Genomic DNA, 6,284 nt, shown 5'->3' with positions numbered 1-6,284 from the left:
CTCCGCCGCCGCGGCAGGGGCAGCGCGGGCAGCGCGTGTCAGGCCGGGCGCCCGCCAGGAGAGCCACATGTGTCATTGCACGGTCATTGTCATGCGTGGAGAAAATAGGATTAGGTCAAAATATCAGCAAGGTAAGTCGGGTGCCTGGCTAGGTTAAATCAGCGGTGGCATTGTTTCCAGCGATTTGCAACGTTGTTTCCGCCCGATGGGGGGGTTGCGAAGGCCGTGCCCGTTGGCCCCGAGAGATGCGCGACCGGGGACGATGGGGGGGGGGGGGATTTGAGCGGAATATAACCTTGCCGACACTACTTTGACGCCGGTGACGCGCAGTAGCCGGCGCGGCGCGGCGCGGCGCGGCCGGGCCTTTGTTAACGCCTCTTGCCCCCTGGCGTTTCCTCCGCGCAAGGGCAGGCGGAGCGGGGCGCCGGCACCTCGCCTTCTCCGCCGCGCCCCCCTTCCGGACACCCCCCGGCCCCAACAGCACCCGACACAACAGTTGGTTGGAAAAGACACAGCAAGGGCCCGAGCTGACTCTGCCCCGCGCCCTGCGGCGGCGGGAAGGCGAGAGCGCCCGGGAGGTGTAGCCTGTTTCGGGGCGATCTTGCTCTTCCCGGGCCGGGAGGGATTGAAGCCCGGGCTCCGAGGGAGCATTGCGGGCTCGCTGCCTCCTCGGGGTGGAGCGGGGAAGGCTGCCAGTCCCGCCTGGCGAGGGGCAGCCCGCGTCCGACGACGGGCGGGAACGAGCCGAAGGGAGAAAACGCGGCCACGACACAGCCCCCAAACCGCGGAGGTGGGGACGCTCCCCCAAGGAGTCCCGCTTCGGCAGCGGTGTGTCTAGCCAGTCCTGAAGTACTGGGCTTAGTAAGAGCCAATGGAAGAGCATTAGTAGTAGTAGTATTTGGCGTGAAAGAACCAAACCTAGCCTTTATTGCGGTGTGTCTGTGGGCATCCCGCTGTCCCCCCCACGCGTTAAGCCGCACTTCGTTTTGCTATCAGCCCCGCGGATAAAATCACTGGAAAAATAATATGTGCAGGCTAGGCTGCCACGTAGGGAAGAAATGTGACAGGGAAGGCGACACAATAACAGTCATCATGGCAGGCACACACGAACCAAGCACCTGATTGTAGATGGCACGATTTAAATGCAAACCAGATTGCTCCGGGGCTGATCAAAGGGATGTGCCGCGAGGTGCAGCTTGCTTTTGTGTTGACTTCCCAGCATTTAATTGTTGTCTGAATGTGCCTGTTCGGTTCGTGCTGCTCCGCGTTGCCTGGCGTGGCTTGTGCACGGCTGTGGCTGGCCCCTTTGTAATTAGCTGCGTCGAAACTCATCAGCTCCGAGGCGAGAGGCGGCTCCTGCATGTTCCTGTTACCTGGCACGACCTATGGAAGTCGAGCAAGGTGATGCCTCCCCCGCTCCCCCCGACCTCGCCGGGTTCCTGTTTCGAGCGAGCTTAGTTTGCAAACTCACGCTTGGTTGCGCCTTGTAAAAAGAAATCGATAATCATTTGGCTCAGTGCTGCGGATTTTTATAACAACACCTATCCGGGCCGGGCTGCGGAGGAGCGGGGCTCCCGGGCCGGGCTGGGTTCTGCTTCTTCCAGTCTCAAAGTTTGACACCTATTAGGACAGGGTTTGGGCCAAGGGCTGGCCTCTCCCTGCTCCATTTTCCTGCCATGCCTGCATCTCCCTGCCAGATCCTCCTTGAGGAGCTTTAGCTTCAGTCACGTCTCTGCTATCTGGCTCCAAGTTCAATACTATTTGTGACATTTTAATTTTCTCTGCTCTCAGCTTCTCTATCTCTGGGAGTCTGCACGTTGCAGGAGCCGGGGCCGGCGGCTGTGGGCAGGCCGGCCTGGCAGGAGATTTCTGCTGTCAGTCCACCCTGGACAGCAGTGATTGACGGGTGGGTCCATCGGGGAGGAGGAAAGAGCCGGAGCCCCCGACCTGAAACTTCCCCAGCCGTGCGTGTGTGCGCGGGGGGGAGGCCGGGCCGGGGATGCTGCGGGCTTTGCAAGGGGGGATCGCTGCCTGCTACATCTCCGGGGGCAAACGACCCTGCGTGTCTACCACGACACGGGCCCCTAAGCCCGTCCCCGTGCAAAACTGCCCGCGCGCGTTTCAACGCCGCCACCTCCACGTGCGTCCCGCGCCCTGACACGCACGAGGCCCGGGTGCTGCTGGCCCAGGGGCGTTTGCAGCCTTCTCCCAGCTCCTCTGCACCACCTCCCCCTGCTCCTTCCCCTGCCCGCCGGGCCCGGCCGTCGCGCCGGGTCTGCTAGGCCCAGGGCTGCACCCGGGCTGCGCCAGCCGGGCTGGAGGGCCGGGGCCGCCGGCACGCCTCCCGAGAGGGGAGAACCGCCTCCCCGCGACCGGGGTGCTGACCACGTGCCAGGCTGGCCTGGCAGCAGATATTTAGGGTGGCAAAAATGACGCTGGGGTTGGCTTTGTTCGTTAAGCAACGGGCTTTCAGCAGCCGCAGTTTGAGCAGAAGGCAAAATGGCTCAAAACCCTGACGCTTGTCCCGTGACAGCTCAGCGCGTGGCGGGGGAGCGCGGCGCAGCGCGGGGCGCTCGGGACACCGACTCGTGCCAATTGCCCAGCTATATATTTTTCTGAAGAAAATCACCCGTTGGAGCCAATGCTCTGCCCCTGTCAACGGAAAAGGGCAGAGCCCTCTGGTAGAGGGGGCTGGCGGGGGGCGAAGGCAGGGCCACGCACTGCCGGGCAAGTTAGCCTCGAGGGGAAGGTGTCTGGGCCGTGCCGAGGCTTTGGGCGGCCTCTGTAGTTTTTACTCCGGGAGCCTCTGTGCCTGACTCCAGGTGCCTTCTGTTAGTGCTGCTATTTCCCAGCCCTGATCGATTTAGCGAATTTGCTTTGCAGAGAGAAAAATTATCAATAGGGATTACGATCAGCGCGGCCATGTCCGTGCAGAAAGGAGGACTGTGGCTGGCAGCAGAGCAGCCGCCGCCGGGGGGGGGGGCGATGGACCAGTCCCAGCCGGCCAGTGTGACCGGAGCACCCCGCGCCCGGCGGAGCGCTTCACTCGCGAGCAGCACGTCTGTCTGCAGCCCCAGTCTTCGGCGGCTGGGGGGGGCGGATAAGTGATGATGGAACCGATTACGGTTTAAAATAAATTCATTTGTGCTATGTTTTAAACGCTGGCGCTAAGATGATTAACAGACAAGTCACCCTTTGACAAAGTTATATACAGATCGGCTATAGTTGCTGCTGGCTCTCCTGCCCGTTTTAGGAAAGAATTGATTCAAACTTGTATTATTACTATTTTTTTTAAACTGCGTTAAAGCCATTTCCCTTGGCTAGTAGAAAGATTGGGTTTAATTCACTGAATATGCATGTTAAAAGTTTAACAGCAGTTGCAGCCAGGGGTTCAAAATTGCGAAGTTAAATATTTGTTTTTAATTTTCTGGCTCAAAAATTTTAACTAACAGGCATGATTCCTCCTGCTCTAATGTGCTTGCATAAATGGTTTTGTTATTACTACTTTCCTGCTAAAACAACATTTGCTTCCCGTCCTGACACATCATGTTTGAAATCCTTGCAGGCAGGAGAAATCTGCCATCTAATATGTAAAAAATGAAAGGAACTTGCTTGGCTGTAGAGAAGGCTTGGTTCAGCGATTTATACAAGCAGTTAGGAAAAATTAACAAAACATGGCACTCCTATTAGCTTTTAATTAGATTTTCTGATTATGGGCATGTTTAAAGGACAAGATTGTATGTTTATGGAGGGAGATTTCCTCAAGAGTTCATTTGATTAAACGTATTTACAATAACTCTGATGTTTAAACATTGTCACATTTTAGGACGGGCTAATGAAAGAATAATTTTAAGATAGAAGAAAAGTTACAAAGAATAGTGCGTTTCAGTTGACCGCTAATTTTAGGCGATACACTACAGCTTTTCAAATGCATAAAGCCAGTTTCTAGTCTGACAGGATTCATAGTTTCAGAGATGTTAGGGGCTGGAAGGATTGCTTGTTTCCACACAACTCCGCTGTCTTCTGTCGGTGCCGGAGACGATTATAGAAAACAGCATTTTTTGTAAAATTTGCATTAGGAATCAGGCTAGCTGAAGTATCGATCAGTGCAACAAAGGCGCCAGCTACGAAACAATAAACTGCGCTGTTCGGGAACGAGCGAAAGCTGCACGAGAGCAACCTGCTGCCTGGGCGCAGGAGCTGGTGCAGGAAGAAGTAACTTTGCTAACGCGGGTTCCCTGCCTTGAGCCGAAAACGATTGCATTCATTTTGACCCTGCTTCCTGGAGAGAGTAGAGTAACTTTTTGAGGATGAGATGTCTTAGTGGGACACCGAGCTCTGTCTCACTGGTGTTAGTCCACCTATATCTATATATAGATACGTTAGTCCATCTCTGTCTATCTATCTATCCATCCCGCCTTGCCTTGTTACTGTGACAGGTGCAGGGTTCGTCTGATCTATAGATCTGTATCAATATCCGTATCTCTAGATCTAGATCTCTAGCTATCCAGATCAGACGAATCCTGCACCTGTCACAGCAGCAAGGCAAGGCGGGATATGCTGAAAATACCACAAGGCGAGGCGGAAGTCTGCAGGGCTGTAATCACAGCCACCTGAGTTTTATTTTTCCAGAGTGACCCACAACGCAATCACAGCAATGATTTCTTGGAAGATCACGGATTCGGGATGATTTTTTCCCCCAGCACCGCTGATTCTTTACACTACAGGGAGACTCCCGAACCACCAACTGAGCTTCCACCCCAGCACTGCACAAAGGTGGAGAGCAGCTCGGTGTGTTTCCAGCATCTTGTGCTGCTCTAGGAGATCGGATACGAATAGCAGATTTCTGAGTCCAGTTAATTTTTCTAATTACATTTTCCGCGCACAACCCAACTTTTTTCTGCAGTGTGCCTCAGCAGAGCCTTGCAAGTGTAGGAGGATATTTATACAGGGAACAAAGTGGCAGTCTAAGTCTGCAGGCTGGACATATGTTGTCCTATTTCTTTTCGTTACAGTTAGGTTGGATTTGCTCTGGGTCCAATGCCTGGCTGTTTGCGGGGTTACTGGGCTTTTTTATTAGAAGAAAATTCTGCGTTGATTGGTCGGGAGCTTCCCTGGGTTATCACTGAATAGTCTAATGCTGTAAGCTGTGATAAACCCAGCCATAAGAGTAAAATGTCAAAGGAACAATTGATGCATTCAGGGTCCTGGATGCGGAAAGACTGCGGAATAAACGAGAGCAGAAAATCCCGGTGAGTCGTAAATTGAAGTAGTGGTCATTAACAAGCTGGCAACTTCTCCTGCCTCTAATGCCCCCTTTCAGTATGCGCTGCGAGGAGATGGTGTCTTGTCTGTGCCTTCCAGGGAAGGACTGGGCACAGGCATTTGAAATGCAGATAAAAGGGGGACACTTTCCCTGCCTCGTGCGCTGCACTGGATCGCGAGCTCCGGGTGAAGCAGGCGAGGAATTTCTCTGTCTCTGACACCATGTTGGCTGGAGCTGCATATCGTCGGAGCAGCTCCAGCTCAGACAAGCGCTAGCCTGCCCATTGCTTAACTTCGGGGAGCCTTTCTAGCGGCCAGCCCGAGGACGGCTTAGGGCACAAAATCCGGATTGTCCTCGGGAGGGTGGGGAGAAGAACAGGCTGGCTCACTTGGGCTCCCCCGTAGCCCTGCGAGTATGTGCTTCTGATCAGAAACATCGTTCCAGCATTGCTGGGGGCATTAATTGCTCATCATCGCCTCTCCCCGTGGCTATTTACCGGCACGTCTGCGGAGACGCGAGAAGGGGCAGCCTCCGCTTGCGCAATGACCTTTGGGGTGGGGGCAGAAGGAGGGAGAGCGACCCCCTCGTGCTGCCTGTACAAAAGAGGGAGCCAGACCATCTTGCTGAGCTGCCCCAGCCCACTCCTCCTCTCCGGCTCGCATTTCACCCTGCGAAATGCACCATTAGTGACCGCTATTGATCGCGCCTTGTGATGGATTCCTCTCCCCATTCACGCGCCCCCGTGTAATGAATTCATCCATTTAAAAACATTACAAGGAATATTGGAGATTGACTGAGAGAGGAAGTGACACTTGACCCTCGGATCCCGCACCCCCGAGGGGAGAGGCAGCTTTCAAAATACGAGTCCTGCCCTGCTGGGAGCCTGCCAGCCCGGGCGAGGCGCAGGCTGCTCTCTCCCCCCGCAGCTTTGCGCTCAGAGCCACTGAGCCGGCAGAGAGCCGCGGCCGGAGCCGGGAGACTGCACCGACAGCGAGGCGTAGCACCCCCGGCTCCCCGC

This window comes from Crocodylus porosus, unplaced genomic scaffold, assembly GCF_001723895.1.
Source record: "Crocodylus porosus isolate Cpor-Errol unplaced genomic scaffold, CroPor_comp1, whole genome shotgun sequence".
NCBI classification, from domain to species: Eukaryota; Metazoa; Chordata; order Crocodylia; family Crocodylidae; genus Crocodylus; species Crocodylus porosus.
The sequence above is the reverse complement of the archived record's forward strand: the minus strand, read 5'-3'. Positions refer to the sequence as shown.